Source organism: Hesperophylax consimilis, chromosome 30 (genome assembly GCF_061612785.1).
Source record: "Hesperophylax consimilis isolate HC1 chromosome 30, BYU_Hcon_1.0, whole genome shotgun sequence".
In the NCBI taxonomy this organism is placed as follows: Eukaryota; Metazoa; Arthropoda; class Insecta; order Trichoptera; family Limnephilidae; genus Hesperophylax; species Hesperophylax consimilis.
The window spans coordinates 3,465,451-3,487,901 of NC_142865.1; the positions used below are offsets into that span (position 1 = coordinate 3,465,451).

At 35.5% G+C, this 22,451-nt stretch overlaps 1 protein-coding gene across 16 annotated transcripts in view; it reads left to right on the forward strand.

Annotated features, from left to right (window-relative positions):
* The window catches only part of LOC149409528 (serine/threonine-protein kinase MARK2-like), a 357,017-nt gene that overhangs the window by 227,791 nt on the left and 106,775 nt on the right, over positions 1–22,451 (forward strand). For 11 of the 16 annotated variants that reach the window (XM_089649587.1, XM_089649593.1, XM_089649594.1 and 8 more), the window contains exon 1: positions 9,843–10,055. The exons of 2 other annotated variants lie outside the window; for them this stretch is intronic. The gene's annotated coding sequence lies outside the window, so the exon portion shown is untranslated. Of the gene's footprint in view, positions 1–9,835; positions 10,056–22,451 lie in introns of those variants that run through there. 3 more of the 16 variants (XM_089649591.1, XM_089649588.1, XM_089649592.1) reach the window with 3 other exon arrangements.

A 22,451-nucleotide genomic window follows, 5' to 3' on the forward strand; every position in this document is an offset into this window, starting at 1 on the left:
ACTCTTGTCTGTTTTAGGCAACATCCTTCTGCCGAATGTTTAACTTTAGCGTTGCAAATTATTCTAGTTGACTCATTATTGCATTGCTCTTAAATCTACAATACTAAAATTTCCAAGTTGATCCAGTTTCTGGTAACATTGGGAAAATGTGCGAATTCTCCGCTTTACCTTTATTTGTTGTCTTTATTTAGGCATCAACCTTTTGCTGAATGTCTGGCTATTTCATTGTGCGTATATGGACAGAACCCTTTTGCTGACTCATTGTCCGTAAGTCTATCATAGAATTTTTAGCTTTTAAAAGTATCAAAATCTTTTTTATTTTCATTTCTTGTCTTTGTATGTGCATCCACCTTTTGCTTACTTGCTCATTTCTTGCAAATGTAAGTCATTGGTGCGTTGTTGAAATATCCTGATCCGTATTTTTATCTTGAATTGCAGTCCTTATTTAGGCATTAACCTTTTGCTGAATGTCTGGTGTTTTCCTTCGCATGGTCCTTCGGCGGTAGTTGTTCCCGTCTCTCGATCAACTGGACAGTGTAATAACCGGTTAGTCCAAGCGAGTCCACCGACGAACAGTTACGAAATAACGCCAAACAAAAGGAGGCATCGTCAGCGACCAACACGTCACATCAGGCTTGTTAAATAACATTACGCTACCACCAGGATGAAACCTGACCCGATATAGCAAGGAACCAATACCCGGCTGTCAGACTCGTGCAAAAGTTACGGCGTTACATTTATGTTCACTTATTAGGAATGAATTCACTGTAGTTCTTCTGCTTGCATCATACAAGATTCGTTCAGCATGTGTCGGTTATTGTTGTATGTTATTATTTCATTGCGATTCAGCATTTTTTTTTTCGCTAACCCCACATATGAGGCCCTGAGGAAAATAATTTCCCTTCCAAGGAGTCAAGTATGTCCAGGAGTGACGGACGTAAGAATCCATCCCTCCCGCAAGACCTGCTGGAGAGGTCAAAGGGCACCCAAACCGGCCTCTCCCGATCCGGCCCGCCACGGAGCTGGTGTTTCCCGGATCGGCGGTACCAATACCCACCTTCCAAATTGCATTGCTATGGGATTAAAAATTGAAAGGTCTTCATGAAGTGGCGATATCAGATTTCTTTCAAACGATATAGATTTTGCTTCTTGTGTTTTTATTTCTGAAAGTTTTCTGTACAACATTCGGAAAGTTGTTTCCTAGTTTAATATTTATTTTTTCCTTTCTGATAATTTTAGCTTGATAGTTGTTTTATCCAATTGAAGTACTGGATATATTCATAAATAAATTACCATATAAAATACGGCTTATAAGTTTTCCTTTTACCGTATACCACTGCTTAGAACTCGTTAAATTCTTTCGCCAACCATTTTAATGCAGTTGTTGATATGATACCGGTTTTTGTTCTCCATAAAATATAATATTTTAATCCGTCTAGTCTCCTAACGTTTCTCAGCACCAGGCATCAAATGAAAACGAACGTGAGCTTTCTTTTGCTGAAGAGTTGATTTCTTTGGTCAATTGGCCTTCTTTACAAGTTTCGTTCGTCTTGAATCTGGGTGAAATTCACCAGTAGGTAATAATTCTTCTGTCGGGACAATGTTAACCACTTTTCTTATGGTTTTGTGCGATTCGTTTTTCAGTATAATGATCTTTCGTATTGGATTGTGTTCTGATTCAAATGGAGGTCATTCTTCGTCTTATTTTTGTGGTTGAAGGCTTGATTGGGGCTACATAGGGATGATGAGATTCTTCATTTATTCTAAAGCATCCCGCGTTGCGCAGTGCAGCACCGTTATGCCTCTCTTCAACAAGATCTGTGGTTTGAACCTGCCCCCAGTTAAGCATAATGTACTCGGTTTAATCCATCGATTCTTTCCGAAAGACAGAGAAATCTGGCAAATAATTCAAATTGTTAGTCCTCATTATAAATATTGAACTACTAGGTATACAAGCTGCCAAAATGAAATTATATTTTTATCCTAAGGATTGCCACAAGGCTTCCATTTAAGTCCTGCTTTATTCTTATTTTTTTCTTCCTCATTGTAAGGCCATTGCCATGCATCATGTCCGACGCACATAGGCTGTGACTGCACTGAATACAATTTAATATTGTCCGCTATTGTACGCTTTCCGAAAGAAATAACCCTTGCATTTTTAAAGTGGTGTTAAATAAGGTTTTCAAAAAAAGCATTTCGTATTCCGCGTTAGGCATTTATTGGTGCCAAATTCAGATACAATATGATTAATAACTAAAGCATAATGTTCTGTCGTACTCGTGGCTATGCCTTATTCATTTTCTTTTGGGTACGCTCAGAATGAACCATCTACCTACAGGATGGTTTGAAAACTTGACTTTCGTGAAGAGTATTAATTTCTATGTGCCCGAATTATCTTTTGTCACCTAGTGTCCTAGAGCATAGACTGTTCTATCTCAAAACCTGCAGGACTAACTTGCCAATGATCATGCATGCAATATCTTGATGTTGAACAGTATCAATTCGGATATCGACATATTTAGCATCAATGATGCTGAATTTAAAAGGCAAGCTATGTTGTTACCAATATTTTCATATGTATGTAATTCTGCTGTAAAATTGTAATTGTAATGATGAATTGAATCATATAAATATCCACGCGCCTCTACTGGTACAGTTCACTATACAAAACCAAATAATAATACACAATTATAATTTACCTTCATGGTAATATTCTGAATAGGTATATGTAACAACCTTGAAGCCATGTGGGTAGTGGGTAGACTCGAAGCGGTGAAGTAGACTTCATCTCTCCTACGCGATACTATCTATATATAGTCTATACATCTACCATATTATTATCTACATAGTATTATGTATCGTAGCTCGCAGCTGATCGCTCATACATCAGGATTTATTGCTTGTTTGGTAGACCGCTGTGAATGCCTATTAATCCGGAGGTCGTGGGTCCAAATCCCAGCTAGCGCAAGTATATTTTATTTGATTCATTTGTTTTATTGTACAATGTTTGTAGAGACTATGGCACCCCCGATAGGTGAATTTTTTTTAATATTAACTCCACACAGGAGGCCCTGAAGAAAATAATTTCCCTCAGGGCCTATGTCATCTTTGGGGATGCTGTGTGGAGGGTCTTTTTGTGGAGAGGAAGGAGTGAACATGGGTCTTGAAGAGTCCCATGTTGTAGGAGGGAGGAAACACAGAGGCCGGCAGTTCGTTCCACAGCCGAGCTGTTGAACTTAAGAACGAATCGTAGAAGCGACCCGTTCTCATGTGACAAGTGTCAACTGTGTACAAATGTTGGGCGCGCGTTTGGCGTGTATCCCGACTACGCACCGGTGCCGAAGGGATCAATGACGCTAGTTCCTCAGAGCATCTTCCATTGTAATACCGATAGAACAAGGACAGCATACCTACCTGACGCCTGTGCGCTAAAGATTGCAGTCCGTTTGTTAAGATTGGGGAATGTACCAAACGGACCGCCCGTTTTTGCACAGAGTCAAGGGTTTTTTTCAGGTATTTAGGGGCTCCGGAACAGAGATGGCTGCCAAATTCGACAGTAGGGCGCACTAGGGGGTATGTTGTGATGGTGAAGGTAATAGAGAGTGGGGAAAGTACCTGACTATTTATTAGTTCTGGTCACCAAAAACGACTAAAGCCATTTCAAGCAAATTTTCAATTCTGTGTGGTGATCTTTCACCAGGGTGATATACTGAGAGTATCTTTCCCTATGAAACGTGCCGCAAGTATCGCCCCGTTGAAATACCACCATTCAGAATCTAAAAGTTGCTTGAAATGGCTTTGGTCGTGTTTTGTGATCAGATCTGAATAGCCAGGTACTTTCTCCACAACCTTCAGCCTCAATTGGGGATGCCATAGTCTCACTGGCTCCAGCTGGTGGGAACAGTTGCGGCGCGGGAAAATTTTTATTACATATCACGTGACATAACTCGTATATGAAAGGACGTCCGTGAGACGCAAATGAAAGTAACACTTTAAAGTCGTCTAATGCAGGGGAGAGTGGTCGATTTTCGTTAACCTGAAAATGTAGCAAAAATTTTATTACATATCACGTGACATAACTCGTGTATGAAAGGACGTCCGTGAGAAACAAATGAAAGTAACACTTTAAAGTCGTCTAAAATGCAGGAGGGAGTTGTCGATTTTTGTAAACCTTTAAGTCTGAATGTATGTGCTCGTAGCTATAATTCAGAAACTAGCAATCATTTCGGTTTGCTTGTTCGTGCATTCAGAAGACAGAAGCACTGTTATTCTTTCAATTCACATTATAATAACGAAGGTAGTCGGTTGAGTTTAGCATAAAGCTACGAGTGGATATGTACATATTTCAATATTATTATTACAGTAGGCAGAAGTTATACAAATCTAGCGGAGGGTAACCAGAAGTTAACGAGGCGAATAGTCACCACAGTCAGTAGTAATCCACATTGTGAAATACATTTGTTGCTATGCTAACGTAAAAAAATCTCGTAAACTGTTTTAAATTTTAAATTTATTATTATGTTTACACAGTGTCGGGAAACTCGTACTACAAACGGGAAATCTACATCACACTTGGAGTCGATCTTGTGGTATAACTCCTGTATAACTGATTTGAGAATTCGTTTTCGAGTAATTTAACTCCGAAGTTGGAATTAGTTAGATCAATTAAATAAAAAAAATCGTTCGCTAGAAGGTTTATTATCAGCTTTTAGAACTAGTGAAACGTTAGTAGTAAGTTTCTAAATATGTCATTAGAACCTTATGTTATAGGCCTTAGTCGTAAGTCATTAGATGTAAGTCTTAAATGCAAGTCACTAGTTATTTATGAATCCTAGTTGTAAGCCAACTGTATTTATTATTTAATAAATATATTTGTACAGCGCCCTTGGGGTGATTTTTCACGAAAACGGTGCTATATAAATTAGCCTATTATTATTGGTACGAGCGAGAAACTGGTCTGAAAAACGCCACGGAGAACTTAACAAAAACACGTGTTTTTAGATCTGAACCATTCGATTTTTACAAAAAAACTTTTTTTCCTTTTCGTCCACTAAAGAGTTAAAATTCTTTTGGAGCCGGGTCTTCGTTTCATTCAACGCATTCAATACAATAAACGGGTGAAATTAAACCCGTAGCTTCCGATTTTTTCTAATTTGGCCTAGCATTCAAACTTTGAACTCGATTTACTCGAAAACGTTATTTCAAATCAAAAAAACGTTGTAGGCACCACCACTAAATCAACTATTTGTATGGTGCTGTACAAATCATCAAAATACTATTATTATTTTTATCATAAGATGTCCACTTCTTAATCAGTATATTAATTTAGCAATGATATTACAATGTTACGAATAATTTTGCATTTATAAACATTACCCTTTACAAAGCAATTATCTTCGTGTTAGGACAAGTATTATTATATTAATTCAACTTGTTGCTACCTGCTTTAGCAACCCTTATGTTGGCGACAAAGCCAACCTCCCTGCCGAGCCCAGGTTGTTATTGTGTTTTCGCAGACATCATTACCCCCCGTTACTTGACGATAACAATAACAGCATTGTACTCGATGCAACGACAGGTTGTTGCATTACATTTTAAAAACTGTTTCATTGTGGTGGCAAGAGTTGAAGTTTTGTTATTGTATTCAATCGCAATTTAGTCATGGGTGTAAATGACTGAACGACTGTAAAAACGAAAGAAAAATTAATTTTAATCGTTTAATTTTTAAATTAACAGCGATCAAAATAAACTTTAAGGCGAAGCTTAATACCAAATCACTATTTTGATTAATCTTATAACTAATTGGTGTACATTTCATAATACCAAAAAATATGCTTTAGATAAATTGAAGGTTTTCCTATTGTTTCGCTTGAGTAGAATACAAATAAAAAAATAAGTTACTCAATAAAAATATAAATGTAAACTACTAAAAATATTGGTTCAATAGAAATGTATGAACGCGTAAAGGAAACAGCTTTAAAAAATACAGTATTATAGCTAAGACTATCTGTGACAGTTTCACTTGATTAACTTTTTTGCTTTCTTATAAAATTATTTACAAAATAATTTGCTTGAAATCGAACATTTCTAGACTCCGTTTGTCAAGGGATTTTAATGCATATTACCTGCAATATAAGGTATACCAAGAATATACACATTTTTGTCTTGCAGCTTCCTCTTAAACTGCTCTCCTCAACAATCGGGATTTTGAAGATACGATAGTTTACGTAGCAAGGGTCGATATCATAACAATTAATTTTCATTACGTTTATAAGTTTATCAAATGTCATTGTTTTGACATTGCAACTTTTTCAAAGAACCCTGAAACAAATGCATATTTTTCATACTCTGCAATATATTTTTTTCTCTTCCTGTGATCATTGTTTGCTTCTTATTATAATAAAATAATGAATTCATTAATTATTATTTGTTAACAAGTTCCAGTTTATTTAATTAATTAAAACAATACAACTGTTGCACATGCAAGTCACAAGGCCGTACAGACCTCGGCTATAGAATTATTGTAGTCTCTTTTTGTTCCTTACCTGAGTTCAGTTTACCTGCTTAGCTAATTAGGGGTGCTACAAGGTATAATGAAATGTAAATTACTGTACCTGTGCTTACCTACCAACCCCACACCGATAATGGCACAACAGAATAAATTGTTAGACCTTGACGAGAGGACAACAATTCTGGCAACAGGTGTTCGAGTCTAATATATACATTTTTTCTTCGAGTATACATAGTACATATACGGTGTACGGAAACTCGTAGTACAACCTAGAAACATTAGAATTTCAATTTTTCCTATTATTTTCAAAAATTTTAAGGGTTAAAAAAAATCTCGGTGAAGTCATTCCACTCGAACAACGAGTGGTTCAACCCACTTTTGACGTTTGGCGTATGTAAGTATGTACCTTCGACTTGACTTTAGAATAAGAAAGTCGACCAATGTATGTACTTTCGACGGCGATTGCGAGCGGCCTGAATTGGAGAATCGATAGCCAGGTCTACGCTTCATCGCATTTAGAAGACTTTAAACAACTGATATTAGCTAAAAAGTTAACTTAAAAAAAAACCTTTAAAAAATTAAAAGGCTTAAATCAATAAAAGTTCTCAAAAAATCACAAAATCAACTGCGGTTCACTAGTTTCCCGCTTATACTACGAGTTATTACCGGACACCGTGTATGTCTCTGTGTATGCGTGTTATAACGTGCCCTTCTACCCTTTTTTCAACGGCAAAAACCCTCCCCCTTTTGAATTTAAAGTAGGTACCGACTAACCATTACGCCGTTTCCCCGCAGGGGTTGGCAGAATGAATAGACCGCCAAACAACTCGGTCTTGGCACACACTCCTTGCTTCATTCACTTTCATACATCGTCTCATACATACCCTTTTGTTATTCTGCCCAACTCAAGTAACTAGTTCACCTGAACGTGTCCACACAAAAGACACGGCACGATCAAGTGAACATCACTGTGTGTGCGGCCTATCAACTAATCTGTGCAAAATATGAAAGGAAACTGGCTAGTCCGTAAACACACACATTCATGCGTAGATAAAATAAAGTAATCGAGTTCACGTGTACCACAAATTGATAATATTTCGTTACAAAAATATTTTCTTGTCCCATAGTGTTCCTTCATATTGGAGATTCATAAAGATGTGTGCGGAAGATGAAAACATGTGTGCGGACAGTTCAGAGAAAAATCAGTTTTTGCTTATTTATTTAAAATCTCTTTAAAATTATTGGTAATCCGGTTAAAAAAGGGGATTGAAGCCTTAACGAATGAATTAACAGGCTTCTTGATAAACTTTTAGTAAATTACGAATAAATTCCCACATTACGCATACCCAATTTCTACCGATTTATTACAAGTTTCTCGTTAACTTTTTGAGTTCCAAAAAAATATGTGTTATTTTTTAATATAACATCTATACATTTTTTAAAAATAAAACAAACACTTTGTATTTAACCACGAATATTTATTATTTTACTCATCGACCGAATGAAATAAATCGGGAAAATGTTGCTTATGTTGTGATGGAGGATTTAGCCAGCCGAGGAATTGAAAACACCACGCTTGGGTGGGACCCAAACGCGATGCCAACTCAGCCACCGACCGATTACCGATTACCAGATTACCAATTTTTCTATTGTCAAAGCACCGAGTTTGTAGGTACCTAGATAAAACGGAATGATAATATTCAATCTATAATAATTGTTTAATTAATAATTATATTTTTAAATATGTAGTAGGTGTTGGCCGTAATCTATAAATATGATTATTGGCTATAATTCAGGTCAATTGAATTACAGCCCGCTTTTCTCACAAAGAGGGTATGATTACAAATAGTTCTTGGAAAAATTACATTAATAATTAGGTCATTTGGATAACATAATACACCACCTGTGTAAATGTAACATTGTTAAGTTCAGCATGTCGTGTTGCACGGACTGTCTTTGAAATTGATTATTATTTTATTTTTTAAGGCGATGCCATACGTAGTAATGCAAAATCATGTGTTTTTGGTTTGAAAATTTGGTCGCCTAGAAATGTTTCAGATGCTTTAATTAAATACTGCGAGTAGAATACATCTTGACATTTGAAATAATCGAGTATTTTTTATGTACAAGCCCAGAAAAAAATAATGTATAGGCCTATGAAAAGTGCTTTAAAGTTCAAAATCTCCTACTTAAGAAACCATTTTCGGTTATGATTTTATTGTATAATGTGGCAAATTAAGTTATTTATAAAATGATCGGAAAAAAATTAAATATTTATGCCTGAACATCCACAAAATAAAATAAAAGGTACTTTTTGGCTATGGTTTTTTCTTGCATAAATCAAAACAGGCGGATAATGTTAAGCGGGAATTTAAACCTTATCGCCATCTACGTAAGGGTTGTTATTGATAGCGGCTCAATTTAAAATATTACACGACGTAGTGCATCGCCTTAACCATTTTCACCGTGCGTATATTTGAAAATACATAGATTTCTGAATTTTTTGCTCGTTATCTGAAGCGTATATAAAATGGCGGTTTTCGTTTTTAAATTGCTTGTATAATTGGCAGTGCACGCAGTCCACAATGGAGTGCTGGTACCTACCCTGATGTACGGAAGTGAGGAATGGATCTGGCAGAGAAAGGATGAAAGTAGACTGAATGCTGTAGAAATGAGATCCCTGTGGCGTATGTGTGGTAAAACCATGTACGATCGTGTAAGAAATGTGGAGAACCGCAAAGAGTGCAAGGCTGATGTAAGCGTAATGAGTAAGATCAAGAAAGGGACGCTTAGATGGTTTGGGCATGTAGATCGAATAAGCGAAGAAATTAGTGTAAGGAGAATATACGATGCAAATGTGAATGATAGCAGAAGTTGGGGACGCCCGAGGAAGACATGGCACGATCAAGTGAATCAGATACTTGAGTCTGGCCGAACGACCGAAGGAAGTGGGAAGGGAATGAGATGGGAAGAGACTGATTTGGAAGTACCTGGCTATTAAGATCTAGTTACTAAAGCACAAACATTCTGCGTTTTCAAAGTCAGCGATCACAACGCAGAGTTACGGCATAGATAAATCATTGAGTTACGGTCATTTTGCCACTCACATGGTCAGCTCACCGTCCGAAGTCCGAGCGTAAATAAAAACCATAAAATACAGCTGAAATACCTCCTAAAATTTACCTGTTGGCCGGCCGAGTCTGCCCGCTGCCCGCCACCGCACCTTCCCCTTGCCTTCTCCAATCCCGCCGCCCGCACCTGTGGCACGGTGAGTCACGCAACAGCCAACAGCACTCTGTCAACCAAAGCCAGTCAGTTTGATCCGAGCGCTGCCGCGAGCCCGATGTTATGTGTTAAACACGCGTTCGTTATTTTTGCGATTTGTGAATCTAAACGCGATAATACAATCCAAAAACATGTGACGAAGCCTAAACTAGTGTAAATAAAAGTTTTAATAATACTATGTTAACTTTAACGCTTGAGTTCACGTCAAGATAACTTAGCAACGCTTTGAAACGTTTGCAAATACAAATACAAACCAATAGTATGTATTTTTGTGGTGCCTTCGCTACGCTGCTATCATAATAATGCTTCGCTATCTTCCTTTCAGCGCTATTTGAGTGAGATATCGCGTCAAGGACGCTTTGCTATGTTGGAAAATAATGTAAAACTATAGGTAATACTGTAAATACCATCTGACAACATGTATTTCAATGCTGACGTAGTTTAAAACCATAGTTAGTACTGTAAATACCATCTGATAACACGTATTTCAATGCTGCCATAGTTTAAAACCATAGTTAGATACCATCTGACAACATGTATTTCAACGCTGACGTAGTTTAAACTCGTGTAAATGGTGGTTACTTATTTTTGTAGCGTTATTTTAATGAGATATCACGCCAAAGGCAATTTACAAAGCTAGAAAACAACCTAAATTATATTTGAATTACAAAATATACAGGTCTCAAGTGATTGATTTTTATATACAGTGAAATAATTAAACGAATTGTCTCAGATGATGAATTTTTCATGAAATCGTTTGGTTTTTAGATTCATCAAGTGATTTTTTCAACTTTTTACTTGGAAACGTGTTCCCCTTCGGTGATTCTGTTATGCTGCATGGTTGCTATGTGAAATATGCATGGTTCATCATGCCCAGTGCAACTTCTAGTGTGTGTGTGTTTATTTATGCATGTGTCTGTGCTATCAAAAGAGCTCAATATTATCCTGTACAAGTGTCCATTTTGTTTGTTTGCTCTCTTTGTTGATTTATTTGTGGCCAATTCTTGCTCTTGACATCATCAGTATTTGATTCACTTGCTATACATACCATCCTGAAGCATTTTATATGCTGCAAAACTTATCGACAGTTATCATATTTATCGCCGTTTTATTACAAATAAATGTATAAAAATTCTGATGATAGATCATTATTAATTATGTTACGTCCTATAAAATCAGACGTTATCTGTAGATTTTGTTAGTGATTCTTTCCTACAAGATGAAAATCATGAAATGTTTTTTAAAATAATAATGTCTTCGTTTTTTCCTAGAATTTCTCTGTAGATCTCATTCTTACATCTCGTTTATCTAACATTTTACTAAAGTTACACAGTTTTTCCAGAAGTCTAGCATTACACACTTCGTTTAATTATTGTTCTTTATAATTGAAATTTTACAAAAATTCCATTGCATAATTGTTTGTAGGTATGTTACTTTCCCGTAAACACAGTATTCTCTATAGTTTTCGTTGGTGATTCATTGTTACAGAGTTCAAAAATCTCTGTAATTCACCGTTTTTACTGGCTACCGGGCTTGATCTTCAAAAGCTTCGTTTAATATGCAATCCGACGTGAAAATCGTGGCATTTTGTCGTAGTTTTTAATTAAAAATATATTTAAAAAAATCTTGTGTTGGATGTTTCCTCTTTATATTTCCTTAGTGATTCATTCTTACAGAGTTCAAGCGTCTCTTTCATCCGGCTTGTTCGTAAAGTTACACAGTTTGGCCAGAGGTCAAAAGCATCTTTCAGAACGCAAACTAGCGTGAAAATCGTGACGATTTGTGGTCATTATCGCTGTGCGGTAAAATGCCGTCAGTTCGTTTTGTATTTACTTCTGTGATTCTACTGTTTTAACGATTTCCTTGATTTTTTTGTGGTCAGAAATTTAAAACTGTTCGTAAGTGAGTCCCACTTTCGACAATAAAATGGGAAAATATTTAATTGGTCTCAAAATTTTTAAATTATATTTTATCAATATATATTTCTTTGGGCAAAATATCACCAATTACTTGCACACCAAATCTCTACTTACTTGGGCATCAAATCACTCTTTATTTGGGCATCAAATCACTCTTTATTTGGGCACCAAATCACTATGTAGGCATCGAATCTTTATTTATTTGGGCACCAAATCACTATTTATTTGGGCACCAAATCACTCTTTATTTGGGCACCAATTCACTATTTATTTGTGCACCAAAACACTATTTATGTCGGCATAAAATCGTTTTTTTTTATTTGAACACCAAATCATTATTTATTTGGTCACCAAAACACTATTAATGTGGGCATACAATCGTTTTTTTTTTATTTGGGCAGCAAATCACTATTTATATGGGAATTTAACCTTTTTTTATTTGGGCACCAATTCACAATTTATTTGGGCATCAAATCACTATTTATTTGGACATTAATCACTATTTATTTGGTGATCAGCTGATTGCAAGTCCAACAAAATCAACACTATTTGATCTACTTAACGCTTCACAAGCAAACATGGCGATTATTTTAACAATCTGTTTCGTTTCGATGATTTTTAATAGAGTTTGCGTTTTCTAAAGTTGTGTTTTGTTTGCCTTGGATTTCTCTCGTTCTGCCTTCAAAACTTTACAGTTCATTGGATGAGTTAAAAGCGGGCCAAAATAGCCTCAACGGACCAACATTCCTAATATGGAAATAAATCATTAATTTAATCTTTAATTTAACCACTAATTTTCAAGGCTGTTTTTCTCAATTATCAGAAATATTGATTTATTCACATGAACATTGAAATTAATTATAAATATTACAGACATCGCAACCAGAGGTTGGCTCGAACACAGTTCTCACACAGAAGCATTGCTTGCACACAGTATTTTTCTTCAATAATAATATTTTAATAATTTGTATAGTGCCGATTTAGTGAAAAATTTACCTCAAGGGCTCTGTACAATTATGAGTTCCTAGGCTTTATCTAATTTTATTATTTGCAAACAGATAAAGAAAAATCGCTTACTTGGCAGGTAGGTCACTTCAGATAAACACAATTTTATTAGACGACTGTTCACGCAGGGGACACTATAGTAACATTTGCCATTTTATCTTTCATTACTATTGTTATTACATTTGGCAAAAGTAGTGTTCAGGAATCACTATTTTGATTAATCTTTATAACGAATTGGTGAACATTATGAATACCAAAAATATACTTTAGATAAATTGACGGTTTTCCTATCGTTTCGCTTGAGTACAAAACAAATAAAAAATAAATTACTCAATAAAAAATATAAATGTAAACTACTAAAAAATATATTTTTACCATAGAAATGTTAATTTGATGAAAAAGATAATTTTAATGAAATGACATTAAAAAGCTTACAAATTCTTAATTGTTTATATTTTTTACACATTTAGTAATTTAAAATGTCGCGGAGAGTGGCAGATGAAAAGTGTGATAAAAAGGACGCATTTGGAAAATTATTGAAATATGTATTCAAAATGTAAGTAGGCGTAAACAAGACAAAATGCTGTTTCTCAGTGACGTTTGGTATGGACGTCTCTACCCGAAGCGTATACAAATGTAACAACACACACAATCACATCATGATCTATGTTGCATTGAAATATACATTTTCCTGAAAAAGAAAATACTGCAAAAATTTTCATAATAATAAGAAGAATGAGTGTTGTAACTTAGGCGAAACCGGGTAGTAAAGCAAGTTGTTGAATAGTACGTGACTCCATTGAATTCCTTGCAAAGGCTATGCAAATTGGGGTTCCAGATTCTGTCTGAATTCCTTTGTATAATCACTTTGGTGAGAACAGGTTAATAGTTTGCTCTCTCGAGATGGTCTTGGGGCAGTTATTTGTAAGGTATTTCTTTCCATTATTCGTGCAAGCATTGCGGTACTGGATTGCCCAAGGCCACGTTTTTTTACTCCGTGTATAATCTGTAAAAATATATTTTTATTAATTTGAAACATCACAAATCCAATATTAAAGTAGAGAAAAATTCACTTCACTTCACAAAACCTATATTAAAGTTGAGAAAAATTCACATCACTTCACAAAACCTATATAAAAGTTGAGAAAAATTCACTTCACTTCACAAAACCTATATAAAAGTTGAGTAAATTCACTTCACTTCACAAAACCTATATTAAAGTTGAGAAAAATTCACTTCACTTCACAAAACCTATATAAAAGTTGAGAAAAATTCACTTCACTTCACAAAACCTATATTAAAGTTGAGAAAAATTCACTTCACTTCACTAAACCTATAGTTAAAATTTCAAGGGCTACGAATAACCATAGAACATATTTGAATTCCTCCTACGACCAATGTAAAAAGCTGAAATTGTTGCTTTTGCAATGATGGAGGACTTGCTATCAAAGGATAGAACCGCGACTGGATTGAATAGGACACTTCGTCCTCTTTCGTCACGGTTAAGAATCAAAAAGCAATCATTTCTCATTTGGAGATCAAACCGGCTTCCCATGTAAAATGTAATAGTCTTCCGTTACTTGCCTAGTACTAAATAATATATATGTACATGACATCATCGCCAGCACATGTGTGCCCGACAAGAAATCATTTTGTTTATTTGCCCGACAATCCGATGATGTCCTTTGCTGCTTCGGTTAGCTGAAAAACCAATTTGGTATAATTCTCAGGTGGCTAGATGAGAATACGTGTTTAACATACTGTTTTTATGTTAATGTTTGAAATCTATTTTGAATCGGGAGTTAAACTGAACCTGCCGAATATTCTGAGATCTAACGGTGTTTTAGCGTATCTTTGATTATCGCCTTCTCACACAAACGCCTCGCATTCAGTCTACTCTCGCATTCAGTCTGCTCACGCATTCAGTCTACTCTCATCCTTCCTCTGCCAATTCCATGCCTCACTGCCACATCAGGGTAGGTATCAGCACTCCACTGTGGACTGCTAGCTTCGCTTCTTTAGACAATTTTGCTAGCGCCTACCGCGTTCAGTCATGGAGGATAATTTACCCTAATTTCAATATCTCTATCATCTCTCGTAAACATACTTCCCAAATGCACAAACTCATTCACTTGCTCCTAGTATTCATCATTCACGACTTAATTTTTATTTTGTTTTACGTCCAGCCGTGCTTTTACATGGATTTTAAGAACAGAATATACCTAGAGAGCTATCGAAAATTATACTTTATTTTTTAAAGCTCGTGATAACAGTAAACTGATAAAGTAAATATGATAGAAATAAAACATATAACATAAAATAATATAGAAAGAATAACAATACTGCATATAAGACAGTGTATTATATATATATATATATATAAACCTTCCGGAAGAAATTCTCTAAATGATATAAATAATATATAAACCTTCCGGAAGAAATTCTCTAAATGATAGTGAAAACCCTATCAAACTCGAAATAGTTTAGAAGAACTAAGCGCACAAACAGACAGACGAGGATAGTGACTTGGTTTTATACTATTTAGAGATACCAATGTATTGTCACGATTACGAATTTACTAAAAGTTTATAATCCTTTAATCCTAGTTAATTGTGATCTGGGATGTTCCCGAACGTTCCAGACTATTTCAGAATGTTCCGGAATGTTGTGGAATGTTCTCGAATGTTCTGGACTGTTCTAGAAATGTTCTACAGGGCGAAACTTCCAGTCCTTATATCTTCAAAAGCATCCCTTTCAGGTAAAAACTGGAATCTTTTTCATGGGTGGGGGATAGAGGGCTACCACACCACTCCCTTGATCATATCGGGATTTTTTTCTAACTTTTAGCGGTACGCACGTTGTATACTTTCTTTTATAAAATATATTGATGATATTAAAGTATAAAAATCAACCACTTAATTAATTAGATGTGTTTGTTGGCGTTCATTCTATTTGCAACACACATCGGCCAATATCGGTGGCAACACAGCTTTCTTACTGTGCATTTGCTCATTTACCTCCCATGATTCAGTCCGTGTTTATAGTTATAGCCCATTTGCTGAAGTTCACTTGTGCAAACACAACACTGTGCGGAGCCGGCGTTTGTTTGCTCTATTTTGTTGCCATTCTTACCGCCTTGCTTGTAATGTTAGCGGAGTCTGTGACACATTGCTAGCACCGCACTCAGCAGATGTCGCGAGAGATACGCAAATAGGCTGCGGCAATTTATTCGCTAGCCACCTTCGATATTCTGCACTGTAATACTGGAACACTCGTCAAAATCCTGTTTGTCTGGATGGTCTGTCCAGCGAGGATTTCAAAATTAACCCAGAATTTTATTTGTTAATTTTCTTGTGCTTTAAAGAGACTGGGGATGGTTTCGTCAACGTTCGTGGCTGGTCGTTAGGCTTCTTGGCTCCCAGAGGTCGCAGTGTCGAAACCGGGCCTATTAAAGCCACACCCTGGGAATTTAAAACTATATTTCCTTAAACCTCACGAACTTACCCAAGATTTTATCTCATTCACCCTTAACTCTAACGGGTACATCACCTTTGAAAGGTCATTAAAGATTATGAAAAAAACTAGCCAAAAAACCTAACTTAACCTTTCTCTATCTTTAAGACTTTGTTACTGTCATATTACACACCTTGCATATCATTGTTTGAGTTCAACGAAATGTTCAATGTCTTTCAAAATCAGCCACCGTTATTTTCTTCTTCTTTCGGCATCTAATGAGACAACGGAGTGACACAATAATTCGCCGAATTTCCCCATTGTTAAATTCGCGGGAAAGCGTATATAACTCGGCAAATTAATCGCTGCTATTTTTTTGGTGCTGTACCATTCTCTTACCTAATGATATCTCATCAGCCAACACTTGGATTAAAGAACTGTACACAACAAAAATTAGATGACTTATATTGAAATCACTACGGAATTGAGAGAGAGGAATACCTTTCAAAACTCTAAAATGAGATGGAGAAAATTGCTAGTTTTGGATGTGTAAGAGATTTCATTACAGACAAAAGTGGAGAAATTTGAAGGAAAGAGTTCAAAGTTATTGGGCTTATGAAGAAGAATGACAAAGATTAATATCTAACAGATAGAGCCGAAATTGTTGAAAACCTTGTTTTAGAGCAAGCCGGCAATACTGAAATTCTATAGTAAATATTTTTTGATACACAATAATTGTGGAATTTAAATTTTGATAATTTTTCACATAAATTCAAATCTTTTCACAGCACGGTGCTTCTGTAAATACCTTTTATTACCTAACTCACGCTCAAGGTAATTTTTATTATGGTTTTAAGTTATTTCCCAGCTTTGTAAAGTTTCCCTGAGGTGATATTATTTCACGAAAAAGGCATTATACAAATTGACCGACTACGAGTGTAATAAGGAATATTACTTTGCAAAACAAATGGCTTCTATTTTTGCTAGTAGAGAGCTAGTTGATAAAATTTGCCTAAGAGAGTCGTTTTCTATATTTGTCTTGGCAAGATATTTTACTACCCAGTCAGCAAAATAAATATTATCCTCTCGTTGCTTTTTCACCACAGAGTGAACATGTTTAAAGGTGATTTCTGTCACAGTTGGTATGATGTCTTATCCGAATTTTCCCCATTACGAAAACTAGCCATGGGAACCAGAGATGCGGCAGTTGAAAGTTTTCTCCTCTCACTAGCTAGACACGAATACGTAATGCGGTGAGATAAAAGATCACGATTACCTTTTCATTTGTTGTTTTTCTTGGTTTGCTGTTAATTTATATCCTCTTCGGGTGGTAAATCAAAGCGTTCACCGCGGTTCTCACTTTTCACTTCAGAAACCTAATTAGATCTTACGTTTTAAAGATTCTCATTGCCAATAGTATAATATTTTCTGCTAATTTGATATCCTCGTCTCATGTGTGTATTGTGTTGCAGGTTTTCTTTTTTCTTATAAATTCAGTTGATGTGTGGTCATTAATTATTTTATAGATTAAAATAAATAATGACGAGAAGTTTAACTTGTCAACATTTACTTGACTTCAGTATAATTATCATGGATTTTTTTTATAGTATTGTCATTTGTTTCATATATACATATATCCATCTTTGGTTAAGAATAGAAAACTGTACAATGATTGGGTTGTATACATTTTTACTGGAAGCTGCTTTTAGAGTCTTCTTATTCTTCCCAATAGTGAGTTTTCTTGTCATTTTTTTTTATAATTTGTTTTGAGAAAATTCAGCTTGGAGTCCAGTATCATTCGATACTTCGCCGTCTATCAATATTTATGTTTTTTTATGCCTTAAAGATGACATTATCAGGTGCAGATATTATGCTTCTTCGAAAATTTCTTTCAAGAAATGGAAGGTATCAGAAAACAACTTCAATTTTATGTCAATATTTTTATCTACCAGTATCTAAAATCAATCAGCCTGCTTCAAAGTGATTTATTATATAATTTTACTGCGTTTTATATCTCGAGCAATTTTCTAACAATTTCCTGTCCATTCTCTGTGAGTCGTTATTATTATCTCGATAAGTCTACGTTTAAATTTATTGTTCTTTCTCTTTTGAGAGATGCTGTCTTTTTTCTGCTTTCAAATTGTAATTATTTGTTCTGGCCGATACTTTCGCAGTGAGCCAGATCGATCTCAGTGTTATTAGCAACGATTGCAGTAATTGGCCTTTTTGATATTGGGTACAGACGGTGCCGCCTGCGTAAAAGACCAGCTTACTAGCAGCGCCAGTAGTGAAAGATTTTGGCGATTTAGTATTTTTCCTAAAAAGTTATTAAAATTTGCAAGCCGTTACTAGACTTCCAGACAGCTTTAGAAATTTCGTGGAAGTAACATTTTTAATGGTGGCTTTAGAGAGAATAAGCCGTTTTTTTGTAATCAAAGTCATTTCAAAATCTGTGTGTGAAACCTTTCTTAATTTCATTTTGACAACATTGAATGAGACGTTTTCGATTGAAAAACGGGATTGCAAAGCCCTTAACGAATGAACTGATAGGTTTCCTGATAAACTTTTAGTAAAATACGAATACATTATCACGATATCGGAACACGTGTTCATAAAAATCCTAATATTTTGTCACTATACAGGGTGTCCGGGGGTTAGTACACGATTTTAGAAGTAGAAAAGATTAATAACTTTTTCTAAATTCCATCGTTTTTTGAAAAAAATATTTTTTTTTCTACCATCATGTAGTCAGCCTCTCGAAGTTAGTGCACTTTATCCCCGGACACCCTGTATATAATCAAGGCAAATGCAGGTGCATGAACACCTGCTTCGATATATTAGGATTTTACTAAAAGTTTATCTGGAACCGGCCTGCAACCCCGTTTTTAACCGGATTAACAGTAATTTGAAGAAGTTTTAATAAATTAGCAATATTCATTTTGCTCCGTGAATCCGCACAATATTATTTTCTTTGAGCTAGATTAGACCGAATAAAAAGAAAGCTTGTTGTTATTAACACTGCCGTTCTATATACACAGTTTCACAAAATCGGCGGCCATCTTGGCCGCCATTGTCATATTATATTGGGGCCTTTTATAAACGCAGCATTGATGAAAATCGAAATAATTTGGCCATCTTCATTGTACAGAATTCTTATCTAGATTAGACCAACCAAAAGAAAGTTCCCCCAGCTTGCTGTTATTAACACTACCGTTGTATATTCACAGTTGTACCTACTTCTTTTATTACGGTTGCATTATCAGAAAACCATTTCACTGGTCGTGATTCACGTTTTCTTTCATTGCTTGACGCACTTGGTACTGTTTACGTTTTAAGTTGCTTTTCTCTTACGCCTTCCGTCAAATATAATAACGATGCCAAACTTCTGACAAGTATAAAGAGTCATTACCTGACTGATGAATCTTCATTTTACTTTCGGCAAATGATCATAAGATGACAGCACATTTTTTTTTCCATTCTTAATACAGGGTTTTCCAATAAGAGGTGTTATTTTGAATAGCCCGCTATTTCGGTAGATGTTACTTTTGAAGCTGTCATTTTTTGACATTTGACAAGTAGAAACTAGGCCCTTAATAAAAATGGAACGATACACGCTTCAAAAACGCATTGAAATTATTCAAATTCACTATTATTAATTATTAGAATTCCATCGAAAAATCATCTTGAGTGATGAGGCCCATTTCCACCTCGGTGGCTTCGTCAACAAACAAAATTGTCGCATCTGGAGCTCGGAAAACCCAAGAGTTATTATTGAAAAGTCTCTCTATCCTCAACGTGTGACTGTTTGGTGCGGTTTATGGTCCGGCGGAGTCATTGGACGTTACTTTTTCGAAAATGAGGCTGGAGCAACAGTTACGGTGAATGGATTGCGCTATCGAGAGATGATTAATGATTTTTTTATGTCCGGAATTGGATGGTATTGATCTGGACAGCGTTTACTTTCAACAAGACGGCGCTACGTGCCACACAAGCAACGAAACCATTGATCTTTTACGATTGAATATCAAAATAACACCTCTTATTGGAAAACCCTGTATATAAAAAGTCAGCCTGCTTATGTTTGTGCTCGCAAAACTCGAAAAGTAGTCGACCGATATCGCTGAATGTTTCAACGTTTGTTCTTATTAGGGACAGGAGTGTTTATAGAGTGGTTTGAATGGTAGGAGAAGTCGGGGACGCCCGAGGAAAACTTAACGTAATATTTCTGCACAGGAATGAGATACCGAGTCGAATTAAAGTCGATGTGATGTATTTTTTTGACGGTAACATTGTGGAGCGAATGAGCGATGAAAGGAGTGTAAGGAGATTATATGATGCAAATGTGAATGGTAGCAGAAGTCGGGGATGCCCGAGGAAGACATGTAATGATTAAGTGAATCAGATACTCGAATCGGGCCATGTCAAGAGTCAGAATAATAGAAGAGTATGTATGAGACGATGTATGAAAGTGAATGAGACAATGAGTGGTGATGATCTGGCTTGTAAGTCACACAGACCATCAGGGAATAATTAATTCCCTATGAAAAAATGGATTGATTACAAAATTCGCTCTCCAGGAAAAGTAACAAATTATAATCCAGCCACCAAATACATAAAAACAGAGGACTCACCGAAAATATCACTCGCATTGAGTTCATTAGCGATTTCTTAATCTTCAAATTCGGCAGCGGACGGCAATCGGCAGAATAACACTTGCATTCGCACCATGAAATTATAATCTTTCATGACCAGCTCTCAAGAGAGTAGAATTTTGAATAAATAAGTATTAACATCTTGTAATTCTAAAGTACTGTCACTTTATTGTGACAAAAATATTTTAATCCTTTAGTCTTAAATCGACCAAACAGGAATAGTGGTGCCCTCTTTTGTCACACTATATAGGTAATTCGGATGAATCCAGCTGATTAATGCAAAGATGACTGTAATTCATTATCACCTTACCTGCAGAGCAAAATCTATACAAAACTGACCAGAGATGTCTCTTCTGTCCACTATTTTTAATTATCAAATTTTATTTCAAACTAATTTTAAGTCTACTGCTTCTCCAATGAGTGCGTGCCAAGATTGAGTTGTTTGGCGGTCCGTCTTCTCTGCCTGCCCCTGCCGTCCTTCAGATATTGCTTAAATAATGGATTCCATCAAAACCTTGTTTAGACATTATATTCCTGATGTATGTTTGCTTGCGATTTGTCATTGATTCAGGTGTAGTTTGTAGTCTCTTCTGTAATTTCAATTGTTTCTCAGTTCCTGTTGCATCTGATCAAAATACAAACAATACAATGTCACTAACCAACCAATTTTTGTAAATAAGGAATGTCAGAAGTAGGTGCCTATTGTAAATAGAACATTTGTAAAAAGTTTTCAGTTTTCAAGATATTATTTTTGACATCGCCAATCAACTTTGTAAATGACAAGCAAAGTAAATGGATGACTTGATTGTCAAATTTCACGCCAATCCGAAGCAATCTATTGCATTCCGATGACGAAATCTTCACGACGCTGTTGTTCTTTATAACATTATTACGTTTTCAATGACTTCTTGTGGCCAAATGACTTTTTTTCTCAAATTCAGTGATTATTTGTCATCACGGCAGCTGTGTACTGTGTACCCAATGATTAAATGACAAATCATCAGTGCAAATTGCATTGCATTTAATTGCTTTGTTCTGAGAATGTTATCAGTATGTCTTATAATCTTAAATATTTTGTTTCTTTGTTGTGTGCTTCACAATCAGAAAATCAAAATAATTCAATGGTTGCTTTTTAATAATATTTTTATTAAAAAATTTGCTTACGGCGATGCACTACGTCGTGTAATATTTTAAATTGAGCCACTATCAATAACAACCCTTACGTAGATAGCGATAAGGTTTAAATTCCCGCTTAACACCATCCGCCTGTTTTGATTTATGCAAGAAAAAAACATGGCCACAAAGTGCCTTTTATTTTATGGATGTTTAGGCATAAATATTTAATTTTTTTTCTTATCATTTTATAAATAACTTAATTTGCCACATTATGCAATAAAATCATAACCGAAAATGGGTTCGTAAGTAGGAGATTTTGAACTTTTTCATAGGCCTATACATTATTTTTTTCTGGGCTTATAAAAAGACTTATATAAAAAAATACTCGATTGTTTTAAAGGCCAAAATGTATTCTACTCGCAGTATTTAATTAAAGCATCAGAAACATTTCTAGGCGACCAAATTTTCAAACCAAAAACACATGATTTTGCATTAGGTACTACGTATGGC